The 16,985-nt window shown below is 44.2% G+C and overlaps 1 protein-coding gene across 3 annotated transcripts in view; it reads left to right on the top strand.

Annotated features, from left to right (window-relative positions):
* Nucleotides 1–1,323: 1,323 nt before the first annotated feature.
* Nucleotides 1,324–16,985, top strand: part of PTPRA (protein tyrosine phosphatase receptor type A) — a 112,077-nt gene continuing 96,415 nt past the window's right edge. For 2 of the 3 annotated variants that reach the window (XM_084774225.1, XM_084774223.1), the window contains exon 1: nt 1,324–1,582. The gene's annotated coding sequence lies outside the window, so the exon portion shown is untranslated. Of the gene's footprint in view, nt 1,583–4,384; nt 4,569–16,985 lie in introns of those variants that run through there. The other variant, XM_084774224.1, reaches the window with a different exon arrangement.

Here is a 16,985-nt window from a genome sequence, read left to right as displayed (position 1 = left end):
AGCGCCCTTCACTTGGTCTCATGGACAACCACTTATTCTATTTAATTACATTACCAAATATTAGTATAGGAAATCATTTTATGGAGCTGGACGCCATGGCTCACACCTGTAATCCCAGCACCTGGGGAGGCAGAGGCAGGGGCATCTCTATGGGTTCCGGGCCAGTCTGGTCTACAAAGTGAGTCTAGGATAGCCAAGGTTACACAAAGAAACTGTCTCGAAAAACCAAATTAAGAAAGAGAAAGAAAATCACAGGCTTCTTGAACTTGTAACAGTCGTCACTGGCTAGAGTCTGACATTTAGGAGACTGGATAGAGCTCTTGGGTAGGTTGTCTCTGGGGTGGACCTGCTGAGGAAGAGCGAGAGTCACAAATCTTACTGAAGGAGGGGTTTTTACTACCCAGTGGGGGGAAGTTTAAAGAAGGCCCATTTCAAAGCACATTCCCAGGCCCTGGCTCTGGTCAGTACACACTTACTCCACAAATATAGAATTGTTTGCATAGAATTCTAACGTGTCGTCCCAGGTCTTGCAGCATCCAAAGTGCTCCAATTGGGGACTGCTACCTCCTGAAGCACCTATGGTTTAGGAGCACTAGGCGAGGGACCGCAGCCCAGACGTCTGAGAACGGAGTCCGCCGCGCCCTTGGTCTCACAGCGCTTTCAATCTTCCCCGCTTCATCTCCCCGCACGCTGCAGAGCACCACGTGCCGTGCTTCCACCCAGCTGAAGAGAGTCAGGCCCAGCAAGCACATCTGGAAAGCAAGAGAGATTTCCCTGGGGTTCGGGTGGGGATGACGTGGGCTGGTTTATTTAAGATGACACTCACCCGTTCTAGGAACTAGGCAAACTCTTTGCAATTACATCCTTTGTCCTTTAAGTACCTTGCAGCAGGATGCGTGTGGGGATGGCGCGCGGGGGGGGGGGGGCGCAGTGAGGTCGTGGGAGAGATTACGGATGAGGATCTCATTTGGAGAAGGATGGAGCGATGGCTTTCGAGCGCCTGGGCTCTACTGGTGTGGCTTGCGCCTGGTGTCAGGCTCCTCATCTGTAAACTAGGAAGAAAGCCCATGCCCAGGGGCGTAGGACTGTGGCTAGGTGGAAGACGTTAGGTGCCAAGGGAAGGCAGGGAGTGAGGGTCTTGTCGTGTTACCCGGAGACCCCCCCCTGGTCGCCCGGGGAACTCCGAGGCGCAGCCCCGCGCGCAGGGGTGGGGCCCGCGGAGGCGGAGACGCCCGCCTGGCGTCAGCGAACCAGCGCCCGTCTCTCAACGGCCAATGACGAAGCGCCTTACAGCCCAGGCCGCGTCGGGAGCGAGGCTGCGGCGAGTGAGGCGCTGACAGGGACTCGCGGGGCCATCTAGCACAGACCCCCTGGACCACGCCGCCATCGCTTCCTCCCGCCCAGTCCCTCTCTCTGCTGCTTCTCCTCGCCATGGAGGCGAGGCCGCCGCCGCCGCCGCGGGGCTTCGAGCAGCGGACCGGGCGGCGGCCCTGAGGGGAGCGGCGGGCCGAGACGCCGCCGCGGTGCTGAGGCGGAGCTGCCGTGCGCGTCCCCCCCGCGGTCCCGCCCAACGCCGGGCTCGGTAAGCGTTCGCGCCTGCCGCCGTCGGGTGGGCTCGGGAAGGTGGGGTGGCCCTGCCGCGCGTGGGAACGGTCCCGGGATCCCGTCCTGGAGGAGCGCCTCTGGCTTGTGCATCCTGGCACGGGGGCCAGGGGGAGGGGGTCCCGGAAATGTGCGGGGCAAGGACTGGCTAGAACTTTGCGGACGTCCTCCTCCGGCCGGGCCATAGTTCATTCTGAAAGGGGGGGAAAAAAACAAACCAAAAAAACCAAAAAACTTTTGAGCAGCGAGAACGGTATTTGTTCAGGTCCATTTAATGGGAGGAGATAGGTGGCTCACGCAGTGATCATTTTTCGCCCCCTCAAAAACCCTTCCTGGTCCTACTCCTAGGCCCCTCTCTGCCTCCCATTCCCAACTGTTGTGTATGCTTAACCAGAAAAATACGGACTCAAAATTCTTCCCCGAATTCAAAACGAGCCACTCGGGAATGCACATCTCTTCTGTTTACTTTCAGTAAATCTTAAAAATTGCCACTTGGAAGCGGGAGGGGGGCTAACACCTAATTGTATTTCCTAAAAATAAAAACCACAGAGGCAGCGATGATCCTGGTATATTAAGGCTTTTGTTGTTGTCAGTGGTATTTGTAAGACAAGGGGGAAGAAAAAAAAGAAATGTTCCAAGACAGAGCAATGCTGGCTGAAGCCCTTGGCCAGCATAGGGAATCCCTGTTGAAAAGCAGTCTGATGCCCCCGCATATGGCATCACTTGTTACCTGCTAACTATTGAGGCATCCAGAAAACCAAAAGATGGTGGATGGGGATAGACCGTGATAGGATGGACAAACATCTTTCTGCCTGGATACTCCCTTCAAAAACGTAGATCTGATGCTGTTATTGTGCACTTAAAAAAAAAAAACCACACAAACAACCCCTTGCTTTCCTTCCCTCATGAGATGAATGAAACCCCGAATGCCTTATCATTTCCTGCAAGGCTCTAGACAGGCTTGCCTAAACTTAGTCTTTTATGGTTACCTTGATCCTTTCATTCTCCTAACCCTGCGGCTTCAGGATTTAGCCATTCCGAGCTGCTAGCCTGACCCTCCATATTAACTCTTCGAGAAGCTTCTTGAGAGGATGGGCCTATGTCTTATTTAAGTTCTCCCTATTAGAAGTCTTCTTAGTTATCTGGTAGGTCCTTAACTACTTCCCTGACAGCCTGCTTGGAGTGTAAGGCTAGGACTTTCTTTTTCTGATTCCCTGTCTCTCCAAGTCTGGCACACCCAGCACGCATAAGTAGTCACCAGGGAGAAACTGGCAGACTTTATATCCTACTTGCTTTTAATCTGCCCAGCTGTCCTTGGAAGGCCAAAAACTCCTCAGTGGTTTTCACCTCTACCCCAAGTGACCTCACCTGTTCACTCTAAGGCATGGTTGGATCCAGGAGACTTCACTAGGTACCTTTTAGCCACGGGTGAATACAGAATCACAAAAGCAAACAAACCTCTTGGTTTAGTAATTCATATGCTTGACAGGCAAAGTGCTCGGGATTCAAAATGAAAGTGAGAAAGTCATATTCTTACGTTTGAGAAGATTACAGACCAGTGCAGGACAGACGGATATAAACAGTTACATCATAGGTGTTACTAGAGTAATAATAATTGCTGCTTTCTATTTGCCTGTGACAGGCTATATTATACATGCCTTGCACGGATTATCTCGTTTAATCTTTTCAGTAATTCTAAGGGCTCATTCCTACACTGCAGGACTAGGAAGTTGAGTGAGTAGACAGATGAGAAAATAGTCAGAATCTGAATTCTGACAGTCTGTTTCCAGAGCCTCTCTGCCTGGGTAGTCCGGGAAGGCTTTCCTGGGAAGGGATCTTCAGATCATGAGGAGATATCAGCGGGTGGGGGTGTGGGGGTGTAATGGGTGGGGGTGGGAGGTGGCAATGGGAGAACAGGCTGTCTTGGAGGAGAACTCTTAGGGAACTGGGAAGAGGTATGGCTGGACTGGAGGTTTGGTTCAGATCAGAGTGAAGGCTTCTGTTGTTGTGTTAGGGTTTTGACAATGCAGAGGAGGCACTGAAGGAATCAGGGACTGGGAAGGGTCATTTGGGGGCGTTATGGGGCAGTGTGCTCATTGATAGCTGTGTAGTTTAGGAGCCAGTGGGCCAGACCCACAGGAGGAGGATCACATTCTGTTAGACTCAGGATGAATGTTCCTCTTAAGAGAGTCTTTTTTTTTTATTTAATTTTAATTTATGTGCATTGGTGTAGGGATGTCAGATCTTGGAGTTACAGACAGTTGCAAGCTGCCATGTGGGTGCTGGGAATTGAACCCGGGTCCTTTGGAAGAACAGGCAATGCTCTTAACCACTGAGCCATCTCTCCAGCCCCATCTTAAGAGAGTCTTACTCAGTTTAGGAAAAGCCTGTTAAAACATTGGAGAGGAAAATTCTAGCAGCCAAAAAGGATATGTAGAGAAAGAAAGTCTTCCTATTATCTCCAAACCACTTCCAGGGATGGCTGAAGTTTCTAGGATCTAGAATCTAGAATCTTCCATAAACCCTCCTCCTTTATAAGCATGTATTCACTCCTCGCTCTGTGGCTATACCAGTCATACTTTACTCTTTTTAAATTAGCAAGTATGTAGGAAATCATTCCATATTAGCATAAAGATTGTTTACTCTTTGTGTTGATGTTTCTTTTTTTAAAATTTCAATTAAAAAATGTATGTGTGTGTGATTGTTTTGCCTGTATATATGGTTGTGTACAACTTGTGTGCCAGGTGCCCTTGGAGGCCAGAAAAGTTGTTGGATCCTATGGGACTGGAATTACAGACCACTGTGGGCTGCCGTGTGGGTGCAGAGAATTGAACCCAGGCAGGTGGGGAGGAGAGAACAACAGGTGCAGCCCGGGCTGGAGCGCGTGTGGAGCAGCAAACAGGCTGGACCAGCACTCGGGCCAGAGAGACACCTAAGGACCTGTCCCGTGGAACAGATACCGGAAGGTTCGCTCTTTTGTCCCTTTAACTTTTTTTCCTTCTTGTGTAAGCTAGTTGGGTCGTATAATAAAGTTTAATTGTTAAGAAACAGAGTCAACATAAGCTGTTTTATCTAGACACAGGACTGTTACATGTATTTGTAACTAGTCTTTATGTTAAACTTTTGTTTCTAGGTTTTTTTCTTATAAGAATACAGTGAGCATCCCTTGTTATATGTTCATATGTACACTTATCTGAACAATGCATTTTAAGAAAAGGAACTACTGGCTCAAAAGACCTGTGTGTATTTTTATTTTTAGATACACCAACAAGTTGCCACTCCTTTGAGGCTGTGCCTGTTTATTCTCTCCCCTAAAGTGTGGCTCAATAAATTTAAGACAGAATATCTAGCAGAATCGTCTGTGAGGGTTTTCCAACACTCCTATGCCTGCTCCTCTGCAACCCTGAACTCCAGCCTAGTTCAGAAGAAGTCACGTGATTTGTGCAGGAAGGTCAGAAGTGGATCATGGTGGTTTACTTTCTGCAGTTCTGGCTTTTGTATTTGTCCAGTACCGTTCCTGGAGGACCTCAGTGTCAGTTTGTAAACATTGTTGCATTATTTTTGCTATCTTCATATAAAGAAATGAGATACAGGCTTGAGTTTTAAGCAGGAAGCTGGTCAAATATAGAATCTTGTCTTTTTCGTTCTAGTACAGGAACTAGTAAGTGTTCCAAATTCCAAAACGGAAGAAAAAATTTTTGCTTTGGTCCCGGGTGCAAAAATAGTATTAGTGTAACACAGACTTATTAAAGCTCAGCAGGAAACTAACTGCCCAGAATTAAGGTTTATTTTAATATATTCTCCATGGAAAAGAGAATCCACTAAGTAAAACTGTATTTACTCAAAATTCACATCAGTTTGCATCTGACATTGTACTGACATTGATGTTATCTGTAGTCAGTACATGTAGAATACGGTTTCTGAAATTTTAATATCATATTTACTCATTTCTGTATCTTGTTTAAAATGTAGTGTTCCATGTAGTATGTGAAGGCTGTTTTATTATTTCCCTTTTTTCTTTGTATGGTTACTTTTGGATGATTTTATTGGACACTTACCCCTCAATAGGGCTTACTGAGTCCGGGGATTAATTTAGTGCTGAAGTTGAGCTGATATGCAGTAGTGTCACTGTTTCTTGGCATTCTATTAGCACTATCAAAGACAAATCCTAGTCCTTACTTTATTTCTTAAAAAACAGATAGGTGTAGGAGCTAGAGAGATGGCTCACTGGTTAAGAGCACTGAGCGCTCTCGCAGAAGACCAGAGTTTGTTTTTAGCACCCGCATCAGTTGGCTTATAACTGCCTATATATATATTGCCAGCTCCAGGTGCTCAGACGCCTCTGCCCTGCAAGGGCAGCTGCACTGGTGTCCACAAATACAATTTAAGAAATAAAAATGAAACATTAAGAAAAAGGAACCTAGTAGCCATTAGGAGTAAGGACTGCTCTTGCAAAGAACTGGAATTTGGCTATCAGTGTCTACATCTGGCAGCTCTCAGCTGCCTGGATATCTAGCTCTAGGGGATCGGATGTCTTCTGGCTTTGTAGGTTAAACAATCACATGCGCACAGTAATTTTTTTTTTTTTATTAAATAAGCTCAAGGTGGATGGCTCCTCAGAAATGACACGTTAGGGTGTCCTCCATACACACAGGCAGATGGGTAGTTTTGTACTTCCACACATACTTGTACACAAAGAAGAGACTCCGTTCCTTGTCCCCCCTGTGGGCAAACAAGTCAGGTTATCATTCCCTTGTTATCTTGTGGTAGTTGTTGGTGACGTGTGTATTAGTCAGAAGTCTCTAGAGGAACAGAACTCAGAGAATGAGTGTGTGTAAGCACATGCACTTATGGGATTTGTTAGACTGGCTGACAGGCTGTGGTCCAGCTAGTCCAGCAATGCTGTCTACCAACAGAAGGTCCAAGAGTCCAGTAGCTGTTCAGTCCATGAGTCTGGACGTTTTCTCTTGGCTCCAGTATTGCCAGAGCTCCAAAGAAGTCAGGCTCCAATGCCAGCGAAGGAATGGACTTGCCAGCAAGAGTGAGGGCAGCAGGCAGAGAGTGAGCGCTTCCTTCTTTCATGTGTTTTATACAGGCTGCCAGCAGAAGGCGTGGCCCAGGTTACAGGTGGTTCTGCCCACCTCAAATGATTTAATTAAGAGAAAGTTCCTCACACATGTACTCAGCCACTAAGGTTTTAGTCAATTCCAGATGTAGTAAAGTAAACAACTAAGAATAGCCATCAAAACTTCCGTGTGTATGTGTGTGTGTGTGTGTGTCTCCATGTGTGCACACCAATTTTTGCTAGGCTTGGTAATACATACCTATAATCCCCATACACCTCAGAGGCTGAGAAAAGAGGATTAAATGAGGCTAGCCTAGGCTACATGATGAGATCCTTATTTTAAAAACAAATAGCCAGCTTTTTGCTGCCTAAAAAAGTATTAGATAAATAATCTGTGACTGATCTCTTCAAGATTTTAAGGTGTTATTTTTTATTATTGTATGTGTATATGTATGCGTGGCTGCTCTCTGTAGGCACCCGAGGAGGCCACAGAAGCCGTTAGATCCTCTAGTCCAGTGGTTCTCAACCTTCCTAATACTTCGGCCCTGTAATACAGTCCCTCATGTTGTGGTGACCCCCCAGCCATAAAATTATTTCGTTGCTCTTTCATAACTGTAATTTAGTTACTGTTATGAATTGTAATGTAAATATTTGATATGCAGGGTGTTTGATCTGTTACCCCAAAGGGGTTGAGACGCACAGGTTGAGAACTGCTCATCTAGAACTAGAGTTACAAACAGTTGTGAGCAGCCTGATGTGCTTGGAATTGAACTTGGGTTCTCTGAAAGCATAAAATGCTCTTACCTATAGCACCATCTCTCCAGCCGCAAAGGTCTCATTCTTGATAATGAATGAGAAAGTAACTGCTTTTTAAGTTATTTTATTTTCAGTTTTAAATTATGCATCTGTGTGTATAGGTATGTACACATGAATGCCGGTGCCCACATAAGCCAGAAAATCACAGTGGGTCCCCTGGAGCTGGGGTTACAGGCAGTTGTGAACCATCTGATGTAGGTGCGAGAAGCCAAACTCAGGTTCTCTGAAAGAACAGAATAGTCTCTAAACCTCTGAGCCATTTCTCCAGCCGTGAGAGTAACGGCTTCCTTTTTTCTTAGAAAGACAGCCAAGACTACACAGAGAAACCCTGTCTCAAAAAACCAAAGGGAGGTGGGGGGAGGCTCGATTGTCTTTCTGTGTGTTTATGGCTATTAGTATATGACACTTGAAAAAAGTCTCTTCAGATTTTTCAATTTTTAAAACATGGTTTCTTTTATTATTGAATTCTTTATGCATTCTCGATCTGTTCTCTTATTAGGTATATGATTTACAGGGTTTATGCATATAATTTATCAGCTATATAGATCTAGTGGCAGAGGTGCTAAGCAGATGCTTAATTCTGTTCAGTTTGCCGAGGGGCTGCGGAGCTGCTCTCTGGAACCATTACAGCATCTGACAGCCCAGCAGCTGCCTGAGAGTGTCTGTTTCTCCGCTCTCTTGTCTACACTCACTGTTTCACTCCCCGGTCATCTTAGGGGGACTAAAGTAGTTTTGATTTGTGGTTTGATTTACAGACTTAGAATGTCATTATGATTTTGTTCCATCTTTAAAAAAAAATCCTCATAATTTTACACGTAAAGGAACTTGCAAACAGGGTTTTATAATCTTAAATCTGTTAAATGTTAAATCTGCTTCTGTAAAATAAAGTTTCTGTGTGATGATCTAATGAGATAAAGGACCTGTGCATTAATCATCAATAACGTTAAAACCATTTAACAAACTTCAGATAAATCACACCAGCTCCAAAACTGGCATAACTAAACCCTTACGGCTGTGTGCAACAGGACAGGAAGAGCATGGCACCATTCATGAATATTCCTGTTTCCTGCTCCACAAATTAAATAAGAACTACGACTCAAGATGTAACAGTTTTAGGATGTTCTTAATTATGTTGTGAGAAGTGCTGTAGAGCAAAGTGAGCTCATTGACATCAGATGCATGTCAGGAGGAAAGGAGAGAGTGTCTGCATGCGGAAAACAGTAGACACCAGCTAAGTGTAATGTGCAGACCTTATCTGTACCCACATAAGTATAAAACGGCGTTTTTGAGGCCATTGGGAATCACTTGAGTAGCCCTCATATGTTAGATGATTTTCAGTGGATTATAGTCTTTTTACATATGATGATAGTGTTGGCATACTTAAAATGAATATTTCTGTCTTAGAGATAAGAGCTGAAGTACTGGAGGATGAAGTAATATGTCTGGAAGTTGCTTTAAAATATTCCGTGTATCTGGAGGGTTATAGATGAGAAAAGATTTGCCATATATTGGTAATTATTAAAATTGAATAATAGGCCTGAAAAGATTTGTCTTGTGTGTTTGCTCCTGTAGGTACATATGTATGTACACACATCTGTGTAGGCTGGAGATCAACTTGGGTGTTGTTCCTCAGGTGTCAGACACCTTTAAAATTTTTTAAATTTTACATTTACTTCTTTTCTGTGTGTGTGCACTCCTGTGCCATGGCATGTGGTTGGAGGTGAGAGCACAGCTTATGGGATTTAGGTTTTTCCTTCCATTATGTGAGTTGTGAGAAGGCAACTCAGATTGTCAGGCTTGGCAGCAAGCACTTTTACCTAATGCTCTATCTCACCACGCCTTGTCTTGTTATTTTTTAAAAAGATTTTTATTTTATTTTGGGGATTGCATGTATGTACAACCGTATGCAGATGTGTGTGGAGAGAGTGCATGTGTGCAGGGGTATATTCATGTTGAGTAGAGGCCAGACGAGGGCATTGGCCCCCTCTAGAACTAGAGTCATAGGTGGTTGTGAGCCAGCTGACGTGGGTACTGAATTTGGATCCTCTGCGGGAGGACTATGTAGCCTTAACCGCTAAGCCATCTCTCCACACCCCCAACACACACACACCTTGGGATGTTTTTAAAATGTTTTTTTGAGACATAGTTTTTCACTTGGTTTGACCTCACTGTTTAGTCCAGTCTGGCTGGCCAGTGAAGCCCAGGGATTTTCCTGTCTGCATCTCCTATCACTGAGATCATAAGTGCAACCCCCCCCTCCCCACCTTCTAGGTAGTCTCTGGAAACCAAACTAAGGTCCTCATGCTTGCCTGGCAGGTGCTGTCAGATCGTAGTCCAAGTGACATCTTCTAACTAGTTGTTAAGAGTAAATGCATCAGAGAAGATGGACATTTGCTAGACCAATTAATTAGTTTATTTTTGTGGTTCTGGGCTTCTGTTACTTTTTAGGGCAGGGAGTATATGAGATGGAGTTTAGGTTTGTAGCCCAAGCTGGTCTTGATTTCCCCACTTCAGTCTTCTGAGTGCTTGGATTGCATGTATGAAATTGCTTACCCATTTGTGTGTGGGGAGAGGGTATGTGTGTTGCTTGCTGTGTGTGTGTATGTGTTTGTGTTCAGAAGTCAACATTGGGTGTCTTCTGCACTGTATATCATTTTTAATGGTCTCCCACTGAACCTGGAGTTCACAGATTCACTAGACTAGCCAGCCAGTGAGCTCCAAGGATCCACCTGTCTCTGCCTCCTCAGTGCTGGAATTGCAGACGTGTGCCACTGAGCCCGGCTTTTGACATGGGCACTGGGGACCCAAAAATCAGTTCTTATACTTATGTGTTCTGTGGCAAGCACTTGACCCACTGTGCCATTTCCCCAACCCCATATCCAGCTTTTAATTTAAAGCAGAGTGTTTGTGCTGCTGAATGGTGGGGAAATGTCACCTCACAGAGCTTCTTCCTTTTAGAACCGTGCTTACCTGTCAGAACCAAGTGTTGACTTGAAAGTAGACTTTTGCACTGCTTTATTGTGGAACACTAGAATGAGCTTTACAAGGATGGCAGTGTAGTTTAGCAGTAGAGTACCTGCCTCCATGCACAAGGGCTTGGGTTCAGTGCCAACAAGGAAAGGAGAGAAAAGGGGAAGGTAGTTTTTCACCCATAATGATGAAAAATAGTTAATTTCATGGATCACAGAATTTTTTAAACTTTATTTTTATGTGTTATTATTGTGAGTGTGTTTGTATGATATATCTGTGAAGAGAAGTACACATGCCACAGCACATGTCAAACAACTTCATGGAATAGACTTCTTCCTTTACATGGGTTCTGGGATTGAACTCAGGTCAGGCTTGCATAGCAAACACTTTACAGACTGTAGGCTCACATGAAAATATGTTTAAAATTCTTTTAAATTTTTATGTTGATGGGTGTTTTGCCTGCATATATGCCTCTGCACCCTTTGTGTGCCTGGTGCCTGCAGAGGCCAGAAGGGGGTGTCAGATCCCAGGGCATCAGATTCCCCCAGAACTGGTGATTGCATTTGGACCTAGTTTAGTGTGAAGCCATGGCGATGCAACTGGGACGCACGGGTAAATCTGACTAAGTAGGAAAAGTGGTACTAGTTCCAGCTTTGGGGACCAGGCACAGTGGTACACGCCTGTCATCTCAGCACTCTGGAAACAGAGGCAGGCAGATCTCTGTGATTTTTGCAGACAGCCTGGTCTACAAAGTGAGTTCCAGGACAGCCAGGACTACACAAAGAAACTCTGTCTTGAAATACCAAAATAAGCCAGGCTGTGGTGGCGTACGCCTTTAATTCCAGCACTTGGGAGGCAGAGGCAGGTGGATCACTGCGAGTTCGACGCCAGCCTGGTCTACAGAGTGAGTCCAGGACAGCCAAGGCTACACAGAAATAAATAAATAATAAAACAGTTCCATGTTTGGGTCTTTGAAAGAGGGTTATTGGCAACTGAAACGTCTGTGTAAAGGAAGAAGCTGAAATCCAGCTGTTGGGAATTGTGCATGTGGTTTCCAAGTATGAACTGATTAACTGATAAATCAGTAAAGAGAATGGCACTTAAGGACTGTTGCTAGAGTGATGGGGATGTGTGAGGGACCGGATCTTTTCACCTGGATGTTTCTGTTTCCCTTGTTCTTATGGTATCTCCAGTGATGTGCATCCTTCTCCACTTGGCAAGAAGGGAGGCCTGTCAGTAGCTTGGTGCCAGAGCTGGTGCCTGTGCCTGTGCCTGTGCTGTGGCTGCTCACCAGTGTTACCTCCTGGCTGAGCCTTCTCATTTTGTAATAGAACATTCAAACAATATAACACATGGCTTTGGAACTGTTTTAACTATTTTCTTGCATTTAAAAATGATATACATGCTTAAGTAATTGATAGTTGTATATGTTAAAATATTGAGAAAATCATAGTAAAAGGTAATTCTCTTCCTCCCAACCTCCAATTTCCCCTTTACAAAAGCATCTTTAGGAGTTTGGGGAGAAAGTTCAGTCAGTAAAGTGCTTGCAGGGCAAGCATCAGGACCTCTGTTCAATTCTCCTGAACACAAGTGAAAAAGCCAGGCCTGGTGGCACCTGTAACCCTGGCACCAGGGAGGCAAGGACAGGTGGGACCCTGCTATCTTGTTTATCATCACCCAGAGTTTCCAGAGGTTCTGCTTTGAGGGAGCGCCTGTGGAACAAGCTGTGGCTAGAGCAGCCAGTTCTGTGTGTAGATTGGATGCTGGGGAGGGCTTTTGTGAATAGAAGGGCTGTAAATTAACCTAGTAAAGTGGCAATAAAACCCATGTTTTTAAGGCTTGTTTAATTGTAGTTGTAAACAGTAACTTTGTATAGAAGTGGGAAAACTTACTCCTTTTCTGTATTTTGTCTTTACTTTTTTTTTCTTCTGGCTTTTCAGACAGCATTTCTCTGTGTATCCTTGGTTGTCCTGGACTCACTTTGTAGACCAGGCTGGCCTCGAACTCACAGAGATCCATCTGTCTCTGCCTCCCCAAGTGCTAGGATTACAGGCCTGTACCACTGTGCCTGACTCTTCACTCTTTAAAAAAAATAAAATGTTAAAATTTCACAGGTGAAATTCTTCCAACCCCTTAGTGACCTAACTGAACTTCCCAAGTTGTTTAAAATGCCTTCATTTATTTATACATTCAAGTCCAACAAGCACAGCCAGTCCCACCTGGTTGGAGTGAAACACCTTCCCACAGTCTGTCTCCTAAGAGTTGAGCAATCTGGGGCTCTAAGGGGTTAAACCTGCAAAAGCAGCAGAGCGGGTTCTGTCAGCCCAGTGCTTTTCATTGGCAGATCTGAACCACCAACACTTAGAACCACCTAAAGTAAGAAGGATCATTACTTTTTTATTACTCATAGTCTCCCTGGGTCTGAATGTCACTCAACTTTAGGGGACAGTTTTACCATCTCTATTGGATGGGAAAGGCCAACCATGATTACAGCAGTACAGTGGTAGGGCCTATGGTTGGGAGGAGAGAGAGGCTGGGTGCTCTGTTTCTAGGGTACTTTGACTCTCAGGTTGGCTCTGTGTATGTATAGAGTCTCGAATGTAGCTCCTCCAGTGGTTGTTCTGTGTGCTTCATAATCACAGAAACTGCCTTTTTTTTTTTTTTTTTTTTTTTTTTACCTTCCTGGTTTTAACAAAGGAAAATGTAGAAAGGTCCAGGGAGGGAAGAAAGGGAAAGGAATTGGGTAAGTTAGTAAACTATAGTGTTTAAATCCTGAACAGATTTCCCCTTCATGGCGCACTGTCCTGTCCTGTTTATCTTTACCTCTCTGGTCTCCTCACTTCCCTCAGGCTGTCATCTGCCAGTGTTTGCCTGGTTTTCTTTGTCCGCTCTTGGACTTACCTAAGTTCATCATCAGCCTTGTGTCTTACCATACGCATTCTTGGAAGGACTTGAGTGTGTCTGTGGTTTCGTATTTCTTGTGAATTAGGGGGAAAATGTATCCTTAGATCAAATCTGGTTGATAAGCAGCAACCTGCTTGTTTTCCCGTTGAGATGTTTCCCAGACACCTACATCAGACTTAAGACAGACCTGTTCTCGAATCTTTGTCCTGGCGAGTGGAACAGCAACCCAGCAGCTACACCAGTTAAATGTTGTTACTCATATCACTGGCAATAGGTTATGGTTTTGTCTCTCAAATTTGCCTGCTTTGGACCATTTCTCATGTCCCTGTGTCCCTCACAGCAGTCCCCACCTCGAAAAGACTTACACATTCTCTAATCATTATTCCTTCCTTGTTCTAAGTTCTTGGGTGCATACTACCTGAAGAGATCTTTCTGGCTTCCTGATCTAATCATAGTACTTCATGGCTTAAGTCTCTTTAATAGAACAAGGTTCTTAAATTCAGCTATTATTATTTTTTTATTACTGTTATTATCATTAACAACAGTTTTAGTGAGGTATTCTAGTTAGTTTCTGTTGCTTTGATAAAAAGAACACTGGAGAGGAAAGGCCTTGCTTAGCTTACATGTTCCCAATATCTGAGGGATATTGCTTTGATAAAAAGAACCCTGGAGAGGAAAGGCCTTGCTTAGCTTACATGTTCCCATCACTGAGGGAAGCCAGGAACAGAGCTGGAGGCTGGAACTGAAGCAGAGGCCATGGAGGAGTGCTGCTTACTGACTGGCTTTCCATGGCTTGGCCACCTGCCGAGGAGTAGCACTGTCCAGTGGCTGGGCTCTTCCACATGAGTCATCAATCAAGAAAATGTCTCACAGACCTGCCCACAGGACAGTCTGATGGAGGCAGTTTCTCAGTCGAGGTTCCCATTTTGCCAGGAAAAAAGGGAATAAGCCTTTTTAAATTTATGGCTCCAGTTTATATCCAGTGACAAAAACCAGCACATGAGCTACAACAATATGCATTAAACTATATGGTCAATGTGTACAATTTGATCAAGTTTGGCATAGGAAACTGTGAGGCCATCACCAAAATGATTGTAAAAGACATGTTCATCACTTGCAAAATTTTTCTCGTGTGACTTTTATTTTTGTAATAAGAACACATAATACGGGCTCTGCCTACCTAATTTGTAAGCATATCATACAGTGTTGCTGATGCAGGGTTATGCTGTACAGTGGCTCTCTGCAGTCAGTGGAAGATGACACAATCCCCAAGCAGAGAAGCACTTCATTCACTCTCTGTATAGCCCATTATCTCACACAGCCCTTTTAGCATTCTACAGAATCATGGCAAGACTGAAAAGGTTGACTGTTAAACATCTGAGCTGGGTCTTGAACTCATGTCTGCCCAACCCCAGGGTTGTATTTGTTCTACAGGACCAGGCCTTCTACAGATGGGCTGAGTGGTAGCCCCTGAAAAGAAATTTTTATGGAAAAGGCGTCCTCCCTGCAGATACGGTGTTAAGATGGAATTATTTTGAATTATTTTGGTGGGTCTAATTCAAGTACTCTTATAAGAGACATCCAGTACACATATGTATGTGAAGAAGGAAGCAATATTAGAGTTGTATCAACTTTCTTGTTTGTTCGCATTTTTTTGGTTGTTGTTGTTTTTGTTTTTCGAGACAGAATTTCTCTGTGTAGCCTTGGCTGTCCTAGGCTTGCTTTGTAGATCAGGCTGGCCTTGAACTCACAGTGATCCGCCTGCCTCTGCCTCCCTGAGTACTGAGATTGAAGGCATGTGCCACCATGCCCGACTCAACATTTATATTTTAAAAACAGATAGTCTTCCTGTGTAGCCCAGACTGTCTTCAGACCCTGTCCTCTTGCCTTTACCTCTCAAGTGCTAGGATTATAGACACAACCCACTAAACTCAGCTTCAAACAGTATTTCTTCAGTGCTGCAAGTCTGGTGTCAGTATTGGTTCTGTGTTTCTGTTTCTTTTAAGATTTGTATCTGATGAGTGTTTTGCTTGCATGGGCCTATGTGTACCACATGGGTGCCTGGTTCCCACAGAGGGGAGCAGAGGGCATTGCATCCCTTAGAACTGGAGTTACAGAGGCTTGTGAGCTACAATGGGTGCTTCAGGGAACTTGGGGAGCAACCAGTGCTCTTAACTGCTGAGCCATCTCTCTAGTCCTCTATAATTTTTCTGTCAGGTTACTTAATCAAATCATGTGGTAGTCCATATGCTCGTATGATAATCCACATAACATATAATGTAAATGTTGGTCTCAGAAGGAACTTTGTGGTCTACAGTTTGGTGATGCTCTTACTTACTGAAGCATGCTTTGCATTACTTGCACATTGAACTCCACGGCAGCAGAACTGAGCTGAGCCCGGGTAGCTTCACCTAGCACCTCATTCTGCCTTCTGTAACTCACTTTGGTTACAAAGGACTAAAACTTTCTGTATAAAAAGTAATATTTATGGTTGGGTAATTCAAGGGCTACCTGGCTACGCAGTAACTTCAAGGCTAACCTGGTCAAGTTATAGTAAGACCTTGCTTAAAAACAAAGAGTAAAAAGAGCTGGAGCTGTCCCTCAGTTGAGAGCGCTTGTCTAGCATGCTCAGGATTCAGTCTCTACCAGAAGAAAGAAAAGTACTTGAAGGAATCTTGTGTCATCAGATTAGATTTAAATCATAACTGCTGTCCAATAGTGCTTGAAAACTTCTACTTTTTGAATTTAATGTTTTTATTTTTGAGGTAGGATCTTGCTGTATTAATAGGGTGGCCTCAGACTTGAACATTCCTTCTGAGAGCTGGGATGATAGGCAGCTGCCACCTAAGCTCACTTCTCTGTTTTCTTTCTTTTTATATTTGTTTATTTTATCTTGTGTATTTGGCCTACATATATGTGTATGTACCATGTGCATGCCTGAAGCCCACGAAGGTCAGAAAACGTCACCAGATCCTCTGGAACTGTAGTTACAGATGGTTGTGAGTCACCATATAGGTGCTGGAAACAAAACCCAGGTCCTTTGGAAGAGCCGTAACCACTCTTACTTGCCAAGCTATCTCTCTGGATTCCTAACCTGACTTTTTATGACTCCTATTGACAACATTCTGTTAGTTTCTTTCCTTCATATACTAAATTACTCTCTTGAGGACAGAGGTATGAATCTTAATTGTTTTACAGGCTTTTTTCCCCCTTTATCTCAACTCTAATATGATACCTAGTAAGTATGAGTGAGTGGTTAATCAACAGAACCATCTTGACTCCACTCCCACTTTGTGCACTGCAAGATAAGTGAACTAGAACTCATTTCTTTTTCTCAGTAAAGATCTCTCTCAGTAGTCCAGGCTGGCCTAGCATTCATGACCTTTGCTGCCTCAGCCTCCCCAGTGCTAGGATTTCAGATGTGTGCCACTGCCAAGCTTGAACCAGTACTCCTAAAGGAAACAGCGTGATCTAATAAACATGTGACTTCCTGGCCAGTCCAACAGGACAACTCTTGTGAAAAAGATAACTCTAGAAAAGCTTTAAAATTGTATTTAAAGAAAGGTAGATACTAGATACTAACTTCCTACTGAAGCAGATTTTTTATTTTAAAGTTATTCATTGTAAT

This window comes from Acomys minous (assembly GCF_964271855.1).
Source record: "Acomys minous genome assembly, chromosome: 3".
NCBI lineage: Eukaryota > Metazoa > Chordata > Mammalia > Rodentia > Muridae > Acomys > Acomys minous.
The sequence above is the reverse complement of the archived record's forward strand: the minus strand, read 5'-3'. Positions and strand labels throughout refer to the sequence as shown.